At 34.9% G+C, this 24,143-nt stretch overlaps 1 long non-coding RNA gene across 1 annotated transcript; it reads left to right on the forward strand.

Moving 5' to 3' along the window:
* The first annotated feature begins 256 nt into the window (after window positions 1–256).
* On the forward strand, window positions 257–21,942 carry LOC116112169. The gene is made up of 3 exons (XR_004125179.1): window positions 257–354; window positions 19,391–19,498; window positions 21,884–21,942. It is a non-coding gene; the product is annotated as an uncharacterized LOC116112169 (long non-coding RNA).
* The last annotated feature ends 2,201 nt before the right edge of the window (window positions 21,943–24,143 follow it).

Consider the following 24,143-nt stretch of genomic DNA (forward strand, 5'->3'; position numbering starts at 1 on the left):
TTATGAAATTTATTTTGTTTTCCCGGGGGAAAAATGTGAGTTTCTAAATTTTTGATGGGGGTATTTTGCAAGAAAAGCTGTTGTGGCAGAGTCATGATAAGAATAAGAGAATCATTGGGGTAGTTTCACAATTTTGGAAAATTGTTTTATATAAAAGTGGGCTGTTCGCCTGCATGGAGAAGAATCGAGAAGAAGAAAGAAAAGAGAGGGGAGGAAGAAGAGAAGAAAGAAAAGAGAGAAAAGGAAGAAGCAAGGAGAGAAGAGTAGAGAGCGATGAAGGTGGCTGGAAAAGTGGCCGCCGGCGGGCAAACTCCGGTGACCAGAAGGAGTAAAGGAGGATTAAGCATGTGGGAGGTGAGTAAAGCTTGAGATTTCCCTCTTTGATGATTATTGATTAATTTGATTTGTGTTGTTTATGATTGAGTGCAATGGTATGAGATTAAACTGAAAAGGGAAGATTAATTACAATAATGTTATGTGGATAGAACATATATGTGGTTTCTAAGCAAAAAAAATTGGTTAAAGATGTGATTTTTGATATAAGGGTTNGATTAGCCATGGAAATGAAAAATGCTGGTTATAGGGCCAACCGAAGCTCTAATCTAGATGCCATCTCACAGTTTAATGAATGAACTGGAATATTCATTATGGACTTTGAAAATGGGAGAATGAAAACCATGTTTAGTAAAGACAACTAGCTGCAAAAATATTGGATGTTGAAAGGCCAGTAGTTGGTCATTTAATTATTGTGGATACAACATGATGTTAGGTCTAAATCGTGGTCCTGTGTCAAGACTGATAATTTCGATCAATGCTCAGTTGAGCAGCTCAGTGTTTAGCATGACGCAATTATCTGGATGTTTGCATGGTCTTTAGTGGTTAAGTTAAGCAATGGAGACTAAATTAGAGTAAAGTGGATAAGCTGCTCAACTTTATTTAATCAGGCCTTATCTCATTGATTAGGCAAAATATAGAAAAACTCTCATTCTAGCATGATGGTAAAAATTTCGCCTTTAAAAAAATTATATCACTCTATGCTCAGCAGCAACCGGACTTTATACATATGGTGCATGAATTTCTTTATTGGATCTTTCACACTTTTTCAACTATAGTGGCTGCTTTCTCATTACTTCTTAGTTATGGATATCTTCTTACGTTCTATCCTCTGCTGTGATTAAAGCATCTTCTTCATTGACTTAGTAAAGTGATCATACCTAAATTTTTATCGCAGAATCTGTCTTTTGGGTGAACACAAAGAAGAAAATGAAAGATTAGTTTAAAATTCATCTGAGAAGTTTTTGTATGTAAAATTGTTATATAGTTTCTATTATTTAAATTTTCAATACTTTATTCTTGAAACTGTTAGGATTCTCTTTAAGCTAATAATTTAGACATCTTTTTATATCTCAACATACGAAATCATTTCAGGTAGATAGATTGGTAATATGGAGAGTTTGGACCTTATGCTTGAATAATGGATGATTGAAATGGAAATTTGAACTAATTTTTATCATAGATGGGAATAAGTTTTAAACAAATAAAACCCGAGCAAAAGTTTAAAGCCGTTTTCTATTGATATATAAGATTTTACATTCATTAAGTTAGGAAGAAAATGCCTACTTTGGATTTTTTATAGTCTTTTGTTTTTGCTTCATTCTCTTTAGAACGAGTTTTCGATATGTTGGTCAATGTGATGCCCTAATGGATATTCACGAGAATCAATTAATTCAAAATTTTGTAATTTCATTTTCCCCTTTTTTGAGAATATCAATTATAATGATGACACGAACAAATGTTACATGGATTGCAAAACTCAAAAAGACCATATTCTCCCTCTAGCACATCATCATCTGCAATCGGGCAGCATGATCATGGAGTGGCCAGGGGAATCAACGCCATCTACCGCGGTTTGCCAGTTTGCGCCAGTGTTCCTCTACGGACCATATGAATTAAACCTGGGAGATTGAAGGAGCTACAGCAGTTGACCTTCAACCAGGCATTCTCAGTTCCAAGTTCTAACCTTGTTTTCTCTTCCTTCAAAACACTGGTAAAGGGATGTTGAACTTTTTCATATGAATTCCAGCATGTAAATAACATTCTTCTTATTATTTTCCCACTGAATTTATATGGAGCAACAGTGGTTCATGAAATTTTAGCTGTCGTTTAAAAGGGAAAAACGATAACACATGTCACTATTTCACTGGAGGATCTTGCTAGTCATGTATGGATATACTCAACCATAGTATAAGCGTTGTATGCTGACATGGTATACACAGTACACTCAGTGCATGAGTTACACGTGTCTCTCCTCTTTTCACTATTAACAAGGCAGTGACATCATTCACTATTAGTATATCCATAAAAGCTTGGTATAATTTTACTCACAACCAACAAAAGGAATCGTCAATCATCCACACAAATGAATAAGAAAGCTCAGCTTTATTCCTATACCAGGCATCGGCCACCTTTTCTCCACCGTGGAGCTGGCTAAGCTCCTCGTCCACCACCACCACCACCTCTCCATCACCGTCCTCGTCATGAAGCTACCTTCTGACTCCAAAGTCAACGCCTACCTCGACTTAGTCTCTGCAGCCAACTGTATCAACTTCGTTCATCTTCCCAACGATCACATTCCACTTCCTGGATCCAATCCCAGAAAATTCTTCCCTTTATATATTGAATCTCATAAACCCCACGTCAAAGCAGTTGTCTCTAAGCTTCTTCACTCAGAGTCAGCCTCCGATGACTCACCCACACTCGCCGGGTTCGTTCTCGACATGTTTTGTACAGTCATGATCGATATCACACTGTGGGTGGAATTCTACACTAGAAAGCATATGGTTTGGCGTTCCAATTAATTGAATGCCTTTGAAATGGTGATTGAGTTGGGATTAGCGGTTGAAATTAAAATGGATTAAAATGAGAGGCTTGTTCAAGTCTTATAAAAAAACCATGTCATGAGATATATGAGATGTTGGAAGGATTAGCCATGGAAATAAAAAAAAATGCTGATATAGGGCCACCTGAAGCTCCAATCTAGATGTCATCTCTTTGTTTAATGAATGAACATGAATGTTCTTCACAGATTTTGAAAATGGGAGAACGAAAACCATGTGTAGTAAACTGAAGACAGCTAGCTGCAAAAAATGATTGGCTGTTGAAAGGCTAGCAGTTGGTCTTTTAGTTTATTATTTCCTTCTCCTTATAGTGAGATTTCATGCTCTGATGAATGTTAATAAGAATTAGTTCATGTAATTTCATTTTCCCCTTTTTTTTTTTTTCGAAAGAACAGATGTCCCATGGATTTCGGAACTCAACAAGACCATATTCACCCCATAGCGCTTCATGTCCAGGATCGACAAACTCTACAATCCGGTAATCTCCTCATCATCTGCAACTGAGCAGGAAAAAAATAATGGAGTTGGCAGGGGAGTCAACGCCATCTACCGCCTTCTGCCAGTTTGCGCCCTTTTTTAAGTTCTAACAGGTAAAAGATGCCCAAAATATTTCATGTGAATTCCAACAGATAAACAATAATCTTCTTAATTCTTTTCACACTGCATTTATATAGAGCAAGTATGGCTTATGTCTACCATGTTACAAGTTAATACATCATGAACATCTGATAAACAAGGCAAGACTTGACTTGTAAATAATTTGCAATAACCAACTTCAATGAACAAGAAAGCCGACCTCGTCTTCATCCCTACACTAGGCGTCGGCCACCTCGGCTCCACCGTGGAGCTGGCCAAGCTCCTCGTCCACTGTCACCAACGCATCTCCATCAGTCCTCGTCATAAAATTACCCTTTGACTCCAAAGTTAACACCTATCTAAACTCACTCTTTGCTAGTGACCGCATCAACTTCGTTCATCTCCCAAGCGATGACCTTCAAGAATTCGACCCCAGAAGCTTCTTCACTTCGTTCATTAAATCTCATAAACACCTCGTCAAAGAAGCCATCTCTAAGCTTGTTCCCTCTGAGTCACCCTCCCATGACTCACCTCGACTCGTCGGTTTTGTCCTCGACATGTTTTGTATCAGCATGACTATTGGATTATTAGTATAATCAGTTAATTAGTTTAGTTAGCTAATTAATCTGTCAGTTAGTTAAGTGGCTTAGTTAATTGGTTAAATAGTTAGTTAGTTGTTATAGTTAATTAACTGTGGTTGACTAACTATAGTTACTTGTATATACATATAAAATGTGCTTCTTGTAAATGGATCCCTTTAAGCTAAATAAAAAATTTCTTCTCTCAAATGCAATTTGTTCATGGTATCAAATCAGTGTTTTTTCGATGATCAAATCTTTGGTAGTTGATCTAGTCCTTTTCGATCATATTCATTATAGATTTAGTCGAAAAATGATAGATTGATGTATTATCGGTTAGATCCAGTCGATAATATGCTATTATATTAAATTTCGACTACTTTTCTACTATAGTGGTCAAAATCTGGCAAATGTGGATAGATAGATGTGTTTTTCTTAATTTCTAAACTTTTTTTTGTGGGTGTTTGTTAAATTAATAAACTTAAAAGATTTAAAAATAGTTAAATAAAATATAATAGCATTTTTAGGGAAACAAACTAGTAATTTAGAAATGAGAAGTGATATCCTTACAAAGATAAATACAAAAGGGGCATACAAAAATAATTGCTACCCTTAATCTTCATGATTTCTTTCTCTCTTTTTTTCCTTTTTTTCTTTATTTTTTTCTTCTCTCTCACGTTACTTTATAATCCTCTTTGTATAGGTCTTTATAAAAATAGTATTTTTCTTTAAAAATAGCATGAATAGAATAGTAAAATATACTAAACCAAACAGACCTAGAATTCCCCAAATTTAAATCGCCCCCAAAATTCTTCTATCCTAAATTTGCCAACCAAACAATATCCGGTTGACATTGCATATGCCATGTAAGATGCCACATCATTAAGTAAAAGAAATGCTGTAGAAGGTGATGCAAAGACAGTATTATTCATAATTAAAAACAAAAATTGAATGAAATAAAATAAGAAAATTAAGTAGTATAGGACAAAGGATATTAAAGTCTTTTTCTATTGTACACCAATGATGTGTCTCACTCTCAGGTTGGTTTCCACACATCCGCCGACACTATCAAACAAATAGTCAAAGAGCACTACAATGATAACTGAACCATTAAACAACACCACATTTATGATGAGTCAGTTACTGAGTTCAACCCCCACTCGCCCCGGCACGCACAATAATAACTCAATGCCTTCAGATATGGACGGTCGAGATGATAACTTTCAAAATATTAATTTGATTTACAGCCTCGCCCGTCACACCTAGGCAACCTTTTTTATTCCTTTATTATTAAATAAATAGTAATTAATTAATTATATCATCATCTTCATCAGCCCCTTGTCCTGTATATAACTTCCCATCAACTTTGTTAGTAAACAAAAGTACAGAACAAAAGCATGAAGAAAGCTGAGCTAGTGTTGATCCCTTATCGGGCGTCGGCCACGTTGTAACGATGGTGGAGATGGCAAAGCTCCTGGTCCACTGTGACCACCGCCTCTCCATCACCGTCCTCGTCATGCAGCTTCCCTTCCACACCAAAGTCCCCGTCTACCTTCATTCACTCTCTCTCTCTCTCTCTCTCCACTCAACCCGAACTTCAAAATCATTCAACTCCCAGAAGTCAATCTTTCCCCTTCAAAATCATCTTCTCGCATAAGCTTCATGGATTCGTTCGTCAAAAGCCATTAACCTCTCGTCAAAGAAGCAGTCACTAAGCTAATTCGGACGGAGTCAGTCTCTGGTGACTCACCTCGACTCGCCGGGTTCGTTCTCGATATGTTCTGTGGGGACATGATGAAGTTGCGAATGATTTTGGAGTTCCTAGCTACATTTTCTACACCTCCGGTGCAGCTTTTCTTAGTATGCAGTTACACTTGCAAGTTCTTTGTGATGAGCAAAACCAGCCCATCACTGAGTTGAAAGACTCGGTCACTGAGTTGATTGTCCCGAGTCTCGTTAAGCCGTTTCCTGTTAGGAATTTGCCTATCGTGTTCACAGAGACAGTGGACTACTGTTATGTTTCAACAAGCGAGGGGGGTTTAGAGAAGCAGAGGGCATTATTGTAAATACATTCAAGGAGTTGGAATCCTATGCGGTCGAGTCTTTCTCTGATGGTAAGTTGAACAACACCCCACCTTTGTATACACCGGGACCCATTTTGAATTTAGAGGGTGATGAGATTGATCGAGGATCAGGTGGATCCATCTCAATAACAGAGATCAAGGAGTGGCTTGATGATCAACCGCCATCATCGATGTTGTTTCTTTGCCCCGGGAGCATGGGAAGCTTCAGTGAGGACCAGGAGTTGTCGGGAATGCCGCGGCCGGCGCTGAGGCTGAACTGATAGAAGCTTTGCCAAAGCTTGAGATCGCGGCGAGTTTCAGCGTGGGGCTTGACAAAGTTGAACTTGGGAAGTGTAAAGAGAAGGGAATAAGAGTCACAAACACCCTGAATGTGTGACTGATGACGTGGCGGATTTGGCAATTGGGTTGACTTTGGCTGTTGTTAGAGGTTTGTGTGAGAGTGTCGGTATTTAGAGTGGCAAGTGGAAGAGAGGAGATTATAGGTTAGTGGGATTTTTATTAATGTTGTTTTGGTTTTGCTTTCGTGGATAGTATAAATTGCCTGATTAATGTTCTGCTATTGGTGTTGGATTGGATCAAGTGGAGAATTTTGTTGTTAATTTTTAGTGTTTTTAGAGTCTAATTGTTTAATTAGTTGCTGAACCATTATAACCTTATAAGAACTTAATGTGAATAAATGTAAATCCTGCAAGGGTTGTTCTGTGATGTTGGTGATGGTGGTATATAGTGATTCGTGGTGTTTGAATAGCTTTTAAGCACTATTGTTAATATGTGGTCTGTATGTGTTGTTGGTGAGGAGTTTTGTTTTCATGGAGTACTTTTGTCGATTTGAGTTAGAGTTTGTTCAATTCTCATGTTCTGCACTTCATTCTCTGTTGTACTCATTGGCAGAGGGCGAAATCCACAGAATTGGCCTAAAACGCTATGAGGTAACATCTGAGTGTAACAGTGGCAATTGATTATTGGGAACTTCAGAAATATTTGCCTGCTGTATGTAATTTTGTGCAGTTTTGATCAGGATATAAACAGTTATGTAGGACTTGCTTTTACTGCCTTAATATCCCTACTTATCTGGGCTTTTAGCCGCCACTTATTGTTTTGTTGTGGATTGAAATAAAGTGGTGAAGGTTAATTCTACACTAGTTACGATATCACTTGGTTTATCTAGAAAGTTACATGGGCTCGTTCTGTATCTTAGGTGTGATGCTCTGTTGTTCTGAATCCTAAGTTAAAGGTGGCTCAATTCCAAGTCCAGTTCTCGCCAATTGGGTTTTTCAATTTCTGTTTCTTTCCCTAAAAAAAATGAAGAAAAAGAAGATAACTTCAATGTCTATTATGATTAAACATCAACTGTATTGTTGAAGAGAAAAGTTGGGGGAGACTAACATTTCATAATCTTTGTTCTGAGAAATACTTTGTTTTGTGAATTCAATAGCTTATTGTTAGTTTAGAAGCTTTTCAAAATAGTAATGGCATTCTCTCAATCGCTAAATATGCCAAGATCTTCTAAAGTAGACTTGGAAAGCTACAGTCAAATGGCTTTGGGAATTGACTTGCTGCTGATAGTGAGGATTTTGACACTCTTGCCTTATATAGAAGCACAGTAGGTGCTCTTCAATACTTACCTAACCAAGCCTGACATTGCTTTCTTAGTGATAAACTAAGTCAATTTCTAAGCAAACCAACTCAGTTCAGTGGCAGGCCTGCAAAGAGTACTTAGGTACTTAAAGGGACTTATTTTATGGCATTCAGTTCAATCCAGCAAGTACTATGCAGTTGGGGTGCTATGCAAATATAGTTGGGGCAGTTGTGTACAAGATAAAGATCTACAAGTGATGCTATGTTTTTTGTTAGTCCTAATTTAGTGCAATGGAGTTGTAGAAAACAGAAAAGTAATGGTGGCTTTATCATCCACGAGGCAGATTATAGAGCTTTGTAGAACCTATTGAGATTGAAGCAGAATATAAACAAAACATATTGAGATTGATACACATTATGTAAGGGAGCAAGTTGTAGCAATTGATAAGAAATAGTATGTTCCTAGTGAAGTGCAAAATGTTGACATCTTTACAAAACCATTGGTGCAACTGGCAAGACAGTTTGAGTTCTTAAGAGTAAACCTATTGTTATACCATCTTCTCGTATTGAAAGGGCAAGTAATTTGTGAAGGTAAAGAACAAGTTACCGCAGTAGTAGAAGATCTAATAGAGAATTTGAAGCAGGAGTTAAAACGCAGATAGTAGATATTGAAAAGATTGTAGCAGCAGAAGTACTGAAGAGGTGAAGTACAAAGTTAGTTAATTTTAGCCGCAGAAGTACTGATTAGATCCACCAGATTATACAATTAAGCACCGATAATCAACTCACCCTGAATTATACAAAATACATCAGTACTAACCCAAACTAAACTGTGTCAATAATCCATTAGAAAATCACATAACAAGTGATTGATATTGGACTTAAAACAAAACAAATATATAACAAGTGGCAGTTTAGAAAATTCATCAAATTGAAGACAGTGAATTGAATTTTTTCTCTGCTCCCTTCAAACCGAGTAATATTCATTGTGTTCAGTGGAGCCAACTGAAAAACCATCAAAAGAAATAACGTAATCACAAGTCATTCTATGTTGGAGCCTCTGACAGCACATTCCAAATGTGTAGACAATAAAATTTTATTACCTATCAAAATGATGAAGCATGTTTCTAAGTTTCAGTGTTCCATTTCTAATTGGGGTGGATGAGAATCGGAATAAAAGCTCTTGATTTTATGTACTGAGTAATTTTCGAAACAGCACCACACGACAAGAGATCTGTAACGTCCCTCTTCATGACTTTCATCTTCACTGCCCTCATGCTGCTCAGAATTGCCTGTCTTTTTTCACTGCATGAATCGTCTCTTTCAGGTGCTGCTCGTCAGTGACTATATACTCTGTGCTATATTTGGGGTGCCTGCTCTTGATGACTATCATCTTCGGCCGCTAACTTTTAGGGTGCCTGCAAAGCATATATTGGAAGCATTCAAATGCCGAAGGAGTAGTAATAGTTAAGTTTTTGTGGGCATTACATCAGAAGTAAATTATGAAAAGAAGTTCCTTACTGTGAAGAATAATGAGCAAATCCTTTTGACTTAATATCTTTAATCAATTATAATTAAAAAATAGAAGTACCTTTGCTTCCGCATGCACACTTTTATTTTCTTTATCCCATGAAAATCTTGTACTTATCTTTGGACATCCTATGACTATCAACTCAAAAAGTGGTGGTGTTGGAAATATGAAGTGATAATCCACATGGCAAAAGTTGGAGAGTCTTGGTAATTCTCTCAGGCATATTCTCGCAAGTTGAGGCAACTGGATTTCTTTCTCATCAATCACATCATTGTCTCCAAATATTTCTTCTAATTCAGGGTTGTCGCATACATATAGGCATTCCAATTGTTGAAAACCCCGAGCTATGGAGATAGGAAACAGATTTTTTAATTTATGGCACTTTTCCACTCTAATATATGATAGAGTTTGGAGAAGATTTGCTCCAACTTCTTCACCATCTTTAACATCAATGATTTGCTCCAATTCCGCACATTCTCTGATGCACAGCATTTTCAATTGCAACATATGATTTCGAGCAACAGTAGGTGAGAAGATATGTTTGAGCGTGTTGAAGTGGGTTATTGTTAAAGAGGTCAAATTCTTCAAATTTGAGAATGATAATTCATATTCTACTACTCCACAGTCTTCCATGCTAAATTCTTTAATTTTTTTGAAGAAACCACATCTCAACCCGCAGAGAATTCCATCGCATAATTGACTACTGCACTTACTCATCTCTATAACTTGCAGATTCTGAAACATCACAATAATGTTATAAAAAGTTTATCAGATAAATTTATGCCAATAGATTATAACGTACTGCCAACTACTAAAAAAAAGGTAAGAGAATCTTTTATATATTTTATTTGATTAACTAAAAAATCCAAAAATTCTAAGAGAAGTTGAAAGTAAATTAACAATAACAAAGTAGATTCATTTATAATTTTAAGTGAATGGTCTGATATGCTGTTGCTGAATAAGTTTTATTAAACTTGGAAGAATTTTATTCCCATAAAGGGAGTGGTGGTAATTGGTAAACTAAAATTTTAACAATTTTTTAATAATGTACATAGAATATCTATCCAATTAGTACTAACTATTATTATTGAATATTACTAACTCTTCATGCATAAAATATCTATCCAATTAGTAAAGGCCTAATAGATAAAAGATTTAACATACCTCTTCAACAATGAAAGTTGTAGTTAATTTGGAACAGTCTTTTACTATGAACTCTTCCAAAGCTGGACAACATGCAGCATATTTTTCTGGAAAAAAGCTTACTAGCTTCGCAAGCCCTTCAAGTTCTAACATCTTCAATTTTCGGAGCCCGATGTTCTTATGATCTCCTCCACCTACATTTTCTTCTCTTTCATGATCCAAATAAAATACTTGTTCCAAATTCTCACAATCTTTTAATTCAACGGATTCCAATTGACCCAAGCTCAGAGCAAGAGTACATGAGAAGATATGCTTCAACTTTTTGCAGCCACTTATTTTTAAAGCTGTAAGATTCTCAAACCTTAGAACATAAGCAGGACCTTTACATAAACTGTCTAGTTCTTCCAGATGATTCAACTCCAAACTCTTTAATTTTGGAAATGATAATTCATGTTGTTGTCCTTCCAACTGGAATACCTCTTTTACTCCACAATCATCTATACTTAATTCTTCAAAATGTTTTAAGAAGCCACATCTTAACTCAAAGAGGATTTCATCACACAACTGAATACTACAATAATTCATCACCACAATCCGTCTTTCCTGAAAAAACAAATCACTTTGATCTCTTACAAAAAATTTATGAGATCTATGACATCACACCAACAACTATTAAAATTAATAAACGAAATCTGTTATTTTATTATTGAAACTAAAATTAAATAATTTCTCAAAAATAATAACACTAATAATAAAGAAAATGCTAATTTCCCTCTCATAATTTTCTTAACTTTAACTATTTTTTAATATATGCAAACTCAACAAATATCAAAATTGAAATTGATAGTTATAATAGCTGAAATTCTAGTTAGATGGCAATTTTATCATGTGTTAGTCATTGACCATGCATCGTTGACAAATACAAGTAAATCAAACTTCTTAGAAAAAGGCATTAACGAATAAAATTGAAAAGTAAAAGAATGAATGGTCAGTAAAATAAAAGTAAAAAGGCATTAATTGGTATTCAAATATTTTTTTAATTTAACAAAAAACAAACTATTAGATTCGTGAATAAAGACCATTAATCAAAATATCATTTTATTTATGCATTTTTTTTAATCTTATTACCATTATTAGTCAAAAAATCACACATCCAATTATTTTGCAAATAAAAATAAAAAAATAATCAAGACAACGGCTTCAAGATAATTGGCATTTTACTTCAGAAAAAAATAAATAAATAAAAAAAACATACCTTTTGAAGGCTTCGACTCACCCACCACTCCCACTCCCCAAGCGCATTTATTCTGAAACTCTTCCAAAACTGGACAAGGTAAATGATATTTTTCTGGACAAAAGCTTTTAAGGTTCGCAACTGCTTCAAGTTTATCTTCTTCAATTTGGTGAGGTTGATGTTTTTCTCATCTCTGAACCTATATTTATCCAGATAAAATACTGTTCCAAATTCTCACAATCCGTTATGAAAGTCTTTCCAATTGACCGAATCTCTCAGCAAGAGTAAATGAAAAGATACGTTTCAGCTTTTTGCATCCACGTATTGTTAAAGTGGTAGATTCTCACAACCTTAGAAACATGAGCGGGACCTTTACATAAGCCTTCTATTCTTTCAGACTATGCAAAGACAAACTCTTTAATTTTGGAATTGATAATCATGTTGTTGTCCTTCCAATTGGAATACCTCTTTTACTCCACAATTTGCCATGTTTAATACTTCAAAATTTTTAAAGAAGCCACATCTTAACTACAAGAGGATTTCATCATACAATGAATACTACAATAATTCATCTCCACAATCCGCCAATTCCTGAAAAGACAAATCACTTTGATCTCTTAACAAAAAAATTATGAGATCCATGACATCACCACAAAACTACTAAAATAATAAACGAAATCTGTTATTTTATTATGAAACTAAAATTAAATAATTTCTCAAAAAATAATAACACGAATAATAAAGAAAATGCTAATTTCCCGCTCATAATTTCTTAACTTTAACTATTTTTAAATGAATGCAGACTCACAAATATCAAAATTGAAATTGATAGTATAATAGCTGAAATTCTAGTTAGATGGCAATTTTATCAGGTGTTAGTTCATTGACCATGCATGTTGCCAAATACAAGTAAATCAAACTTCTTAGAAAAAAGGCATATAATAAATAAAACATTGAAAAGTAAAAGATGTATATGGTCAATAAAATAAAAGTAAAAAGGCATTAATGGTATTCAAATATTTTATTTAATTTAACAAAAACAAACTTATTTAGATTCATGAATAAAGACCATTAGTCAAAAATATCATTTTATTTATGCTTTTTTTTTTTTTTAATCTTATTACCATTATAGTCAAAATTCACACATTTCAATTATTTTTGCAAATAAAAAATAATAATAAATACAACGGCTTCAAGATAATTTGGCATTTTACTTCAGAAAATAAAAAAATAAAAAATGTACCTTTTCGAAAAAACATCCGACAGGCGCATTTATTTTGAACTCTTCCAAAGCTGGACAAGTTAAATGATATTTTTCTGGACAGAAGCTTTTAAGGTTCGCAACTGATTCAAGGTTTATCTTCTTCAATTTGGGAGGTTGATGTTTTTCTCATCTCCTGAACCTATATTTTCATCAGATAAAATACTTGTTCCAAATTCTCACAATCTTCTACGAAAAGTGATTCCAATTGACCCAAATTCAGCAAGAGTAAATGAAAAGATACGTTTCAGCTTTTTGCATCCTCTTATTGTGAAAGTGGTTAGATTCTCCAACCTTAGAACATGAGCAGGACCTTTACATAAACCTTCTAGTTCTTTCAGATTATACAAAAGAAAACTCTTTAATTTTGGAAGTGAAATTCATGTTGTTGTCTTCACTGATTAGATCTTCAACTGAAATACAACTTTTGCTCCACAATTATCAATGTGTAATCCTTCCAAATTTTTGAAGAAGCCACATCTCAATCCAGGAGAACTTTTCAACAAACTGATCATTACATTGGACACGCTTAGCGCACACAATTTCTGGAGGAAACAAATTACTTTGATGTTATCAAAATTATTAGATCCACCCGATATAACAATTATGCAAATCGTGTTCTTTATAGTATAATAATAATAATAATAACAATAATAAAAGTGTAAGTAATAAAATATGACTTACATGATCGGCACGTCAACAACATTATATAATCTAGTAGACATCATGTACAAACATAATTTGATTACGAAAAAATATAATAAACATGATTTGTGAACGTGATTACACTAGTTTATATAATACTAATAAAGATTATAATACATAAACATGAGGTTGAGGTTGAACAAAAATTTATTGAATATAATAAGTGTAAAAAGGAATCCAATTAGGCCACTACAATTATGAATAAAGTAATGTCATTAATATATCAATCGGGCCATTCTGGATAATCAGGAAGATTCAAAATTAAATTAATTAAAATAATAAAGCAAAAATAATCTTGGGCACTTGTTATTGTCCTTTAAGATGGATTATGGGTTCTGACAGAGTCGGGTTGGGCCCATGGGCCACTGTAGCCATGAGAAGTCGTGTGGAAAATAGTGATTATGTTCTTGTATCAATTTGTTATATATTTTTAAATACTGAATGTTAATGGCAAGGTACATCTTTAATTAATTTAATTTAATATAATAATAACACTTTCTTCAAAAAAATTTATTGTGAAACTTCAAAATTTAAACAATAATTTTAACTCTAATTAACAAAAAGTTAATTAGAATTAAATTAATTTATATAGGGTAAAGTAATTGTATAAATTTAAATTAGTTCTTTTTAAAAAATATATAAAATTACTCACAAAGTATACAAAAAATAAAATTAAAAAGCAATAAAATCATTAGGGCCTTGAGACTTAACAATTTCTCAAGGGCTGAAAAAATTAGTGCCAATTGTATTGAAAAAATATCTCATAATTGTTAGAAATTTCTAAAATAATGTATAGCTAAATGATCCTTTAAAGGTCTAATAGATAAAGATTACTATTATGATATAATTTTCATTGTTGATATCTCACTTAAAGTACTAATTATTTTAATATTGGTGTAAATTCAAGCATGTTTGTCCATTTTAGGCAAAAAAAAAAAATAAAATAAAAAAAATGTGACAATAATTGTATTGAGATAAAAATAAAAATTGAAAACATACCTCCAAAGCTGGCAAAGTGAATGATATTTTCTGGAAGGAATCTGGTAAGCTTTTCAAGTTTGTAAAGCTTTAGTCTTTTAAATTAGGAAACTGTTGTCCTTTCCTTCCTCTGCAACTTCAATTTCTTCTTTTCATGAAATACTTGCTTCAACTCCGTTGCATCTCCTATTTCAAGATTTTTAAGTTGCATAAGACATGCTGCAACAAACACTGGAAAAAAACATATTCCAATCTGAGCATCTTCGAATTTAAGATCTTATAATTTCGACAACATTTCTCTCCCCTGACCATATCACCCTCTTCTATCTTGATCAGGAACTCCAAACTCTTCACAATCTTCATACCGAAGTGATTTCAACTGCCCCAAAACTCCGGGCAATTGATAAATGAAAAGATAAGTCAATCTCTTGCATTTTCAATTGGAGATCTTCTAATTTCGACAACATGTTCTCTCCCTGCCATCATCACCCTTCTATCTGATCAGGAACTCCATAACCTATCACAATCTTCTACACGGAGTGATTTCAACTGCCCCAAACTCCGGGCAATTGATAAAGTGAAAAGATAAGTCAAGCTTTCACACGATCCACATAAACATCGTAAGATTTTGGAAGGTTACAATATGAATGGACATGGGCCCCTTCCATAATACACTGCAATTTGGTAAGGATGACAGCACTAACTCTTGCTAAACTTGGATGCAACTCAGCATTTTCTTCCCCCACTTGCGATGCATCATCATGCATTTTCAAGTCTTCACAACTTCTAACCTCAAGAGCATTCAACTTCTTCAATCCCTTTGGTCAAATGCTTGGGAGGATATTTTGACAACTGTTACCGTTCCAAACTAAGATATTCTACACTGTGATATGTCTTTAAATAATGCAGTCAATAAGGTTGCATCAATATCAGCAATTATTAAGCTTTTGGTGATCATAAATCATCAATACTTACGTTCACACAAATTTCATACCTTGAAAGTTTGGAGAAAGCAAAGTCTTTGGAAGGCATTTTGAATTTATTTTCAAATACAGAGCAGCCAAGCAAGGTAGATCATTTACCTCTGAAAGCTAGCATTGCCGGTTTTATACTTTTTCTCTTCAACCTTCTTCAAAGATGTCCTCCAGTATATTCTTCCAATGAGAAAAGCTTCGTATCAAATTGGAAGGAATCTTTCTAGCTCAGAAACACCCACGTAAATCCAACATTCTAGTTCCTTAAGTTCACTCAATTCTATTGGTAATTCGCCAAAACAAGAATCTCTAAAGCTAAGAATCTCAAGTTTGTTCAGTTGGCAAGGAAACAAATGTCTCTCAAATTACAACCAAAAACAACTCTAGAGTCTTGAGATTTGTCACAGAATGAAGTGATTTCAGTGAAAGGTCTGCATATCTTAAACTTACAACTTCTAGTGCTTTCATCTCTTGGAAACATTCATCTGAAACTTTAACGTAACCATGATTTTCGCCACCCAATAGCAAATTTAAGCTGTAGGACATACCAGTCTAACAGGGAGCTCTTTTAGTTTGTTTTCCAACAAGGAGATTGTTGTATATTGTTCCAGCCTCTTTCCATGTTTCAACTGCGTCCAAATCCATGCGAATCTTGCTCATGAATATATTCTCCCCCTTTGATGTGATCCACAGACAAACATCACGAACATATATCATGCATTCTCACAAATCTTTTTATGGGCATTAATAGCAAACCCAAAGCCTTTAGCTCTTCAACAATTAAACGTAGGTCCCTTTCTGCTTCTTCAATGGACGAAAACACCTTCATATAAATCTAACCCCATCCTATTCTACCAAATCCTCCAAAGGAATTTCAAAATCCTCAGGAAATAAATGAACACATCAAAAAACACATCGAATTTTATCTCCCTTCAAAATATCATAACTCAACTTAAGACTGGCGTAGACACCTCTCTCTGTACTAATTAACAAGACGTAAATCCTCCAGTTTTAGACTTTTTTAGTTTTTCACACACAGATTCCCATATTCGATATCTTCTTTCCTTCAAATACCTTCCGGTGGTTACAAGTGCTAAAGGCAAACCACCACTTCTCAGCAATTCGAGTAGCCAAAGTATTCAAGTTGGACACAGTCATCATCTATGTGCTTCCGTTTTTAGTAAAGCCACTCCTTGTGTTCCTTTAAAACATCTAGATGAATTATGATTGATACTCCCTATAAGTGCGTTTCTGTAGCGGGTTGTCAAAAAGCATTTTGCAACCTTGCTCAATGGAACACACCCATTTTCTTCGAAATTGAATTCTTCCCAAATATCATCGCAGATTATAAGGTTATTATTAGACTTTGAAAACCTTGAAAACAATCTCTGAGCTCTTGCCCTTCAGTTGCCTCTTAAGTTGCAAATTTAGGAGTTCAGCCAGCTTGCCTTGAATATTATGAAGTTCGGAGGTTTGGGAATACAGTAGCCATCACACCTCGTTAAAGATGCCCTCTTCTTTGACCTTTTTACTCACTGCTTTTGCTAAAGTGTGTTTTACCCACACGCCCATCCCATACAATATAACCAAATGGATGCCATCATTTTAAGTGCCTCCATAATCTTATCAAAAGAATCTGTCGTAGGCTGGAAAAAGTCAAAATCTTTAGGTGCTGAAGGTTCACCTGATAGAGGTGCAAGATTGCCCACTCTATCAAATTGGCCTCTATCTACAATTGCCTTCAACAAAATGTTGTCTTTGTGTTCATACCAAATTGATGTCTAAAAACACAGTTAGGAAACAACAACCATTAAGACAAGTCTTATTAACTTCTATTTTTCCTTTCAAGTCTCAACTTTCCATGATTTTCTCGAATCAGACAAGCCAATCTTGTACAGTTGTTTAAATTTTCATCATTTCTTTTTGCAGCTTCGATTTGTTCCTCCACATCATGTTGTTTCGATTTCAGTTTTGTTCTTTGTTTGTAAGATCTTCAAACAATTTTGTTGAAACGAAATAAGTAACGAGCTTGGTTTATGGTCGGCTCCACCAAGTATTCTCCAACCTTTGATACAATAGCTGTTGCAATCTCTATCAACATCTGTGTTACAATTAGAGAATGCCTCAGATAAAGCAATTATGGAATATCTAAAAAAACTATAGTTAGAGATATGAATTTGTAAAATCAATCTTGTCGGAAAACGTTTAGATAACATCTGTTTTATTTTTATTTAAAAAAATAAAATACATCATAGTATGCTACTATTAATCTACACGTATTCTTTGTACATTGAACGGTGTAACATAATTGGGATTAGTGAACAGGCAAACTAATTTTCATGATTATTTGTTTGTTTGCTGTAGAAAAGAAAATAACTTTAGCAAATACACCTTTGGGAAAACACATGATTTTCAGTAGGTAAGTGTTTTTAATCCTAATGATTTGTATCAAATATGTTGTGAGACGTCCTAGACATTATTAAAATGTGTTAAATCTTAGAGAGAAAGTGTGTGGCCACACATTAGTGAGGCCACACAAAGAGTGTGTAGCTGCAAAGAGATAGAAGGGAGTAATTTGGAGTGCTCGAGAGCTCATATATTCTTCTTTTTGTTGTGAAATCGCAGTGGTTAAATAAACTAACTCCATATAGAAAGTAAAGCACTATAAATGTAATATCACATATTTTATAGGTTATTTTATGAAAATTTATTTTGTTTCCCGGGGGAAAAATGGAGTTTCTAAATTTTTGATGGGGTTTTGCAAGAAAAGCTGTTGTGGCAGAGTCATGATAAGAATAAGAGAACATTGGGGTAGTTTCACAATTTTGGAAAATTGTTTATATAAAAGTGGGCTGTTCGCCTGCATGGAGAAGAATCGAGAAGAAGAAAGAAAAGAGAGGGGAGGGAAGAAGAGAAGAAAGAAAAGAGGAGAAAAGGAAGAAGCAAGGAGAGAGAGTAGAGAGCGATGAAGGTGGCTGGAAAAGTGGCCCGCGGGGGCAAACTCCGGTGACCAGAAGGAGTAAAGGAGGATTAAGCATGTGGGAGGTGAGTAAAGCTTGAGATCCTCTTTGATGATTATTGATTATTTGATTTGTGTTGTTTATGATTGAGTGCAATGGTATGAGATTAAACTGAAAAGGGAAGATTAATTACATAATGTTATGTGGATAGAACATAATGTGGTTTCTAAGCAAAAAAAAATGGTTAAAGATGTGATTTTGATATAAGGGTTACTGTACAAAAAATGACCATCTAGAATTCCGAAAATCGTTTGCATGTTTTGGGTTTTGACTGAAGCTGAATTTCAGATATGTTGTAGTAGACTTCTGAGGAGTGTTTAAAATTTGTTTCACTCAAAAACTCGAAGTATTGGATTTTCTATAGATTTTTAAGTTTGCCCTGCAATCCTGGAATTTGGATTTCTGCAGAACGAGTATTTTAGTAGATGATTTGATGCATCTATTCCTTTTTAAATTTGATGATTTTAAATTCTTCTGAATCCTGTAGGTGCCTAGTTTAATTCTGGAGGTTTGGTAAGGTTTAGATTAAAGGTTAAATTGTTATAAATTTTACTAGTCAATAACCTCAATCTTGTAAGCAGTGGCAGTTTGAAAAGGTTGAAATAAAAATCCTGTTTTAAATGGTTATTGAATCTAGAATGGCTTGGATAATTTACTGGAACTCATATGGGTCTGAATGCCCCATTAAAATTATGGCTTAAATTGATTAATGGAATTTTATGAAAAATCCTGGAGTGATCAGTGTCGGTTAAGAGACAGTTTTTGTTAAAGGATATTAAGTTAATTATGGTGTTTAGATGTCCAATGAATCAATGTTGAAGTGTACCATAGGGAGACTTTTGAAATGGAGACGTCATTGGATTTCAGATAGGAAGACAAGCGCGGACATCGTTAGAGGATTCTGATCCCTTCTTCGGATCAAGAATTTAGCTTCAAAAGGTGAGTGGATCAACCAAAATTCCTTGCTAAAAGTCTGATTTCTGTTGTATGTAATGCGTGGAAGCACTGTGGCGTTTGATGTGTGTTTTGTTGATGAAAAAAAATGCCATCTTGCTTGTGGGTACTTAGTAGACCTGAAGATTTTATGTTTGTAACTTAATGATGAATTGGGAGTGTTGGATATTAAATAAATGAAAATGGTATGGATTGCTTTAGGAGGTTGTGAGATTATGTTGAGATTGGCTTAGTGTTGTTTAATCAAGATCATGATTATGGTTATATTTTGGCTTATGAAAATGTTATATGGATATTGGCATAAAGTTTTTGATATGCATGATTAGGGTTATAGAGCATGTTTGGAAGAGGAACTTTTGGCAGGCATGTGTGTTTGTGTGAAATTGCATAATTTGGATGATTGGAAATTAAATTGTGAGAAATTGCATGTGGAAGGTTATTAAAATGGAAAAATCCAGCCAAATTTTGGGGAGGCCTGGTTGTTTGTTCTTGAATAGAGAGATGAGGAAATTGAAGGGTAATGTTGTGGGAATAACAGTATTGTTGGGATGAAGAAACTTCTTGGTTGGGTTGAGTTGGAGAAGTAGATGTTGGAGTGTAAACCCTGTGGATATGGGTTGTTGTTAAATGGATATAATCTGGTGGTGTGGTTTATTTAACTCTGATGGATGAAGTATGGATGAGCTATAAAAAATAGATGGGCTTGGCCAAATTTAAGAAGTTGTGAGAAATGGGTGTTTGGGTCGGCTTTATAATCGTGAAAAGATAATTAATTAGTATTGGGTTTGTTTATATTTGGGGGGGCATAGGCCCAAATTTCTGTGCTTTGGGTTAGTATTTGTGTAATTGGTGGAAGGATTCCGAAGGGGGCAGATTGTCAGTTTTGCGATTATTGGAGTAAGGCAGGGGGATAATTGTAATGTTTGAAACCTTTGGGACTAAAAATGGGGGGACAAATATGAGGTGTAAATTGATATTTTATAAGTTGGTATACTTCGGAATATTATATCGTATTACATGTGGTTTTATTAATAATATATGCCACCCATATTTGAACACTTGCATGAAGGCATGCAATATTATTGAAGGTTGGGAATTTTGGAGCTGGGATTGTGGAAGGTGATGTGGACTGTAACCAACTTTTTGCATCCACTACTGTTTTATTGTTTTGGTAGAAAGGAAATGTGTCATAAAATGTTGTGAGACGTCTAGACATTATAAAAATGTGTTAATCAATAGACAGAAACGTGGGATAGAAATGAGGGATTGGTGGTCTGAAGAACTGTATGGGAAGGTGTGTGAAGGTAATTTCTCTAGCACATCCAGTAGCCAGGCCTAGGGCCAGTTGGAGGCAAGGGAAATTTAAGGGCACATAGTAGTGGCAATAGAGCCTCTAGAGGGAACAGAGGATGTTGTGTGACAGTGTGGCAGGTACCACGAAGAGTAGTGTTGGGGGTGCAACTCAGTCTGTTTCGATGCAGACCATTTGGACATATAAGAGAGAGTGCCCCAAATTGTTCAAAGTGGAAGTGTATTTCAGAGGGCTGTCCAGTAGGGTGAATGGGAGGGAGTTGTCGTGTTAAGGGACAATAGAGGTCCCAACCTAAAGAAGGGTCTAGGTCATGGCAATAGAGAGAGGCAAAGAGAATTGGGACAACCTTGTATTTAGCCGGTCTACACATGACCCAACAAGAGGCCTAGACCATACCAAAGGAGGTAACTTTTTAGGAAGTCAGGAATGCCAAAGTCAATGTTTTTGGGAAAGCACCAAGTAACTCCTCTGTCTAATTTTAGAGGTGACTATTAGGAAGTAATTCAGAAGGGAGTTAGGTGCAACTGCCTTTGGATACATGAGTGGATGGTATATAGATTGGAAGGTATTTCGATGGTAAGGAAATTGGAAAGTTTAATTGCAAGATGTGGTGGCCATGTATAAAGAAAGATTGTAGGGTTTGGCTCCAGATATTCGTTATGCTAACTAAATGAAGCGAACATCAGAGTGGCACAATGGAAGCGAGTGGGCCATTAACCTACAATCACCAAGACCATCCTTGGATAGAAATTCAATGGAGTGATCATACGGAAGAGGGAACAACCTGAGAGATGAGAAGGATATAGTGCACTGTATCCGGAGGTGTCTAATCAAGTGTTAAATTCGAAGAGAAATTTCTTTAAGGGGGAAGGGTGTATATCCCATATTTATGGGTTATTTATAAAATTTGTTTTGTTTTCTCAGGGAAAAAAAAAAATGTGAGTTTCTAAATTTTTGTTGGTGGCATTTTGCAAGAAAAGCTGATGTGGTAGGGTCCTGATAAGATAAGAGAATCATTGAGGTAGTTTCACAATATTAGAAAATTGTTTTAAATATAGGTGGGCTCTTCACCCAAATGGAGAAGAATCAAGAAGAAAGAAAAGAGAGGAGAGGAAGAAGAAAAGAAGGGAGAGAGATGAAAACGAGGAAGAGAGAGAGAAGAGTAGAGAGTGATGAAGGTTGCTGGAAAAGTGGCCGCGGCGCGGCAAACTCTGGTGATGGGAAGGAGTAGAGGAGGATTAAGCATGTGGGAGGTGAGTAAAGCTTGAGATTTCCCTCTTTGATGATTATTGATTAATTTGATTTGTGTTGTGTTATGATTGACTAAAATGGTATGAGATAAACTGAAAAGGTCAGATTAATTACAATAATGTTATGTGGGATAGAACGTATATGTGATTGCTAAGCAAAAAATTGTTAAAGATGGTTTTCGAGCTTAAGGGTGCTCTGCAAAAACTGACCATCTGGAATTTCGAAAATCGTTTACATGTTTTGGGTTTTTGACTGAAGCTGAATTTTGGATATGTTGTTGTATACTTCTTGAGGAGTGTTTAGAAATTTGTTTCACTCAAAAACTCGAAGCATTGGATTTCTATGGATTTTTTAAGTTTGCCCTGTAATTCTGGAATTTGGGTTTCCTGCAGAACGAGTATTTTCGTAAATGATTTGATGTATCTATTCTTATCCAAATTTGATGATTTTAAATTCTGGTGAATCCTGTAGGTGTCTAGTTTAGTTCTGTTGGTTTTCATAAGGTTTTGATTAAAGGTCAAATTGTTATAAATTTTACAAGTCAGTAACCTCAATTCTGGAAGCAGTTGGCAGTTTTAAAAGGTTGAAAGAAAATTCTGTTTTAAATAGTTATTGACTCTATAATGGCTTGGATAATTTGCTGGAACTTCATTTGTGTGTCTTAAATGCCCCATTAAAATTATGGCTTAAATTGATGAATGGAACCTTTAAGAAAAATCCTGGAGTGATCAGTGTTCGGTTATGAGACAGTTTTTGTTAAAGGATGTTAAGTTAATCTTTTGGTGTTTAAGATGTCCAATGAATTTAATGTTGAAGTGTTACCATTGGGAGACCTTTGCATGGAGAGGTCATTAGATTTCGGATAAATGAAGACAAGCGTAGACATCGTTAGAGGATTCCTATGCCTTTTTTGGATCAAGAATTTAGCTTCAAAAGTTGAGTGGATCAATGAAAATTTCCTTGCTAAAAGTCTGATTTTCTGTTGTATGTAACACGTGGAAGCTTATTGTGGCGTTTGATGTGTGTTTTGGTGATGACAAAAAATTCATTCTTGCTTGGTGGGTACTTTAGTAGACTGGAAGATTTTATGTTTGTAATTTAATGATGAATTTATGTGTTTATATATTTTGGATACTGTATAATGAGCTTGATTTGGAATTGATAGTGATTGAAAACAAATCCAGCCAATTGGTGGGACTGGTTTGCTTGATTTACAATTGGGAGTGTTGGATATTAAATGAAAATGTTATGAAAGTGTTTGATAGCATGATTTTGGGTTATGGATCATGTATTGGAAGGGAACTTTTGGCGTGCATGTGTGTTTGTGCGAAATTGCATAATTTGGATGATTGGAAATTAAATTGTGAGAAATTGCATGCGGAAATGGTTATTAAAATGGAAAAATCCAGCCAAATTTTGGGGAGGGCTGGTTTGTTTGTTCTTGAATAGAGAATGAGGAAATTGAAGGGTAATGTTGGTGGGAATAGAGTTATTGTTGGGATGAAATGAAATTCTTGGTTTGGGTTGAGTTGGAGAAGTAGATGTTGGAGTGTAAACTTGGTGGATATGGGTTGTTGTTAAATTGAATAAAATGAAATTCTTGGTTTGGGTTGAGTTGGAGAAGTAGATGTTGGAGTGTAAACTTGGTGGATATGGGTTGTTGTTAAATTGAATAAAGTCTTGGTGGTTGGTTTATTAAACTCTTAATAGATTGAAGTATGGATGAGCTTATAAAAAGAGATGGCCGTGGCCCAAATTTAAGAAGTTGTGACTTGTGAGTAATGAGTGTTTGGGGTTGGCTTTATAGTTGTGAAAAGATATATTAAATTAGTATTGGGTTTGTTTATATTTGGGTGGCATAGGCCCAAATTTCTTTACTTTGGGTTAGTATTTGATTGTAATTGGTGGAAGAATTCTCAAGGGGGCAGATTGTCAGTTTTGTGATTATTGGAGTAGGGCAGGGGGCTAATTGTAATGTTTGAAACCTTTGGGACTAAATAGAACAAATATGAGGTGTAAATTGATATTTTATAAGTTGGTATACTTCGGAATATTATACTTGTATTT

Source organism: Pistacia vera, unplaced genomic scaffold (genome assembly GCF_008641045.1).
Source record: "Pistacia vera cultivar Batoury unplaced genomic scaffold, PisVer_v2 Contig656, whole genome shotgun sequence".
NCBI lineage: Eukaryota > Viridiplantae > Streptophyta > Magnoliopsida > Sapindales > Anacardiaceae > Pistacia > Pistacia vera.